General features: G+C 44.4%; 1 pseudogene; it reads right to left on the reverse strand.

Annotated features, from left to right (window-relative positions):
* Positions 1-367: 367 nt before the first annotated feature.
* Positions 368-1981, reverse strand: LOC136499340 (uncharacterized; annotated as a pseudogene).
* Between the last annotated feature and the right edge of the window lie 748 nt (positions 1982-2729).

Genomic DNA, 2729 nt, shown 5'->3' on the forward strand with positions numbered 1-2729 from the left:
CCAACTAAAAATCACACATAGTTCATCACAATATATAGTCATACAAGCCCAAAATATAGATAGAAGTCAACAAGAGATATAGATCGTGATACAAGTCCAAGGTCTATACATAAATAGCATATAGATAAATGAGGCAAACATATATTTTCTCCCCCTCTGGCGTCAAGCACCAAAAAGAAAGATGTCATTGAAGAACACGTGCGCCTCACTCGTCGTGGTTGACACCGTCATCCTCCTGGGTCTCAGCGGGCTGCTGTCCACCAAAAGTAGAAGGGTTGACACCGTCATCCACCTGGGTCTCACCGGGCTGCTCTCCACTGGAAGTAGAAGGGTTGACACCGTCATCCTCCTGGGTCTCACCGGGCTGCTATCCACCGGAAGTAGAAGGATAGGAGGCGGAGTAGAGAACGTCGAAGGCAGGGCCGAAGAAGTGACCAGCTATACCATAGGTGGCGGAAGCCCATCCAGAGGACGAGCTGCCACTAACACCCTGCTGAACATGGGACGAGGCCTGTGGCTGCTCGTCGGTGTCAAACTGTGTCTGCTGTGGCTGCACAAAAGACTGCTGAAACAATGGATTCCACCATTTGGGCTGCTGAGGTGCTGGAGGTAGAGGACGAACTGGGGACAAAGTCACACCTTCATGCTCGGCAATCATCTTGTGCTAGACCACAGCGCGGTGAAGCTCCTCCTGGACAAACCTGTGGTGCTCTCTGTTGGCCTCATAGATGGCCATGGACATCCCAAACACAGAGCGCATACCCTGCAAGAGAAGACCTTGGACGTCTTCAGGATAAGCTGCAGCTGTGGCACAGGAGGAAGGCAAAGGCACAGACTGAGGCCGAGGTTGACTAGGCTTGCGGCCTCTCCTCTTTGCTGTCTCACTAATTCTCACAGGTCGGTAAGACTCATGGCTCACTTCTTTGATGAACTCCTTCTGAGTGACTACCTCAATCATCTTCATGATATAGGGAGCATGAGTACAAGACTTCTTAGGATCCCAAGATGTCAACTGAATCTGCCTATAAATGAAGCCAAAAGCACTGAAATCCTCCTCATTACCCTCCTGAAAAGCTTTCAAGAAGGGACCCATAGAAGATAAAATCACTGAAGCACCACCAATCTTGGGAACCAAAGTTTGCCGGACCAACAAATTAAAATAGCGATAAACCTTTCTCATGTTGTTGACGGTGTAGAAGTCATCGGCAGTAGCATCCTCATTGTAAGCAAAAGAGAGATCAATGTCACGGTGAGGGTTGCAATTAAGCCGATGTTTGTCTATGTCATCAAACTCAAATCCAAGAATTTTGCCAAAGCGAGCATAAGAGACATAATAGGGCTGACCTTCAATGGAGAAATGCATATAACCATAATGATCAGCTGTGGCCTTCTCATACCAAACAGTAGCAAAGAACTGTGCAATGACCTCATTGCTCCACGGATACTGCATGGTCATGAGATTCTTGAAATTACGCCTTTCCAACATTTCAAGAGCTCTAGTCATCTCAGGATCACCCAATTTGACACAATGATCCCAATCAATGTACTTCTATAAAACCACTGGCTGACTCTTGGAAAGGATCACTGAATCATAGTAGTCTAGCTGAAAGACAGTCCCAAAGTGAGGATCATAAAAATCAGCATCTCGAGATTCAGATGGACATTCAAACCTTTTGCCAAAGACCTCTCCTTGGTTGCTAAAATAGTCCTTAGGGTGAGGCGGATGAACGTCATCCATAAAACGCCGATCGCCCGGATGGGTGAACAATTGCTCAGTCACAGGAACCAACTCGACATCCACATTGGGCAAGTACAAGTCATCCGCTGGTTTGCGGAAGGAGTTCTTGCTACGTCCTGCTGACACCTTGCGCTTGTTGCATGGAGGCTTAGCAGTGGGCTGCTTCGCTCTCTTGGGGCGAGGCAGAGAAGCATCTCCATTACCCGACTCATCTTCTGGGTGAACCACCTTCTTGCGACCCATCCTACAGTAGATAAAGCAAGAACAAGTATGAGATATGGCGCAAGATAAAGCTATTAATGGAGGACATGGACCAGTGGCGGAGGAAGGAAAAAAATTTAGGTGTGGCGAAATTGATAACATTGATATCAAAGATTATTTCTCAGTATATTGGTTTATACACATATCAGAAATCTTGATCGTTATCTACTATATAAGTAAAAATATTTCGAATAATTAGAAAGATACAAGTAAAGTAAATATACTAATCAAGCATCCCAAGTAATGAAATATTGTGCAAATCCGAGTAACTGAACTCTGAATTCTGAAACTCACCAAGACACTGATGCTAAACTTTCAGATGCATGTTCCTGATTAATATCTGTCGTTCCTAATAATTTTCCTTCTTTTATTTGTATGTAAAAAGAAGGGCTCCCTATGTGTGGGATGTGAGATACTACTGAGTCAATCGAATGGACTATGACTAGTCCTGGGTTCATTCAAGGAGTTAGCAGTTTACTTAGGAGCCCAAATATTACTGATCTGCTAGGACATAAGTCAAAATTAAAGCAAATAAATCCTCCAAAGCTAGACCTCGTCAGGCACCAAAACCAAATGCTAGCAAGTAATCATTTATATCTTCATTTTGACTTGAGGATTTTCGGATAACACCAATTACCTCATGAAATAGTGCCAGTCAGTTACAATCGAGAAATTGGCTATTATAGGACTCCAAACATCGTGTTTCTCTATAATAGGACTCCTAACGTTT

This window comes from Miscanthus floridulus, chromosome 13 (assembly GCF_019320115.1).
Source record: "Miscanthus floridulus cultivar M001 chromosome 13, ASM1932011v1, whole genome shotgun sequence".
In the NCBI taxonomy this organism is placed as follows: Eukaryota; Viridiplantae; Streptophyta; class Magnoliopsida; order Poales; family Poaceae; genus Miscanthus; species Miscanthus floridulus.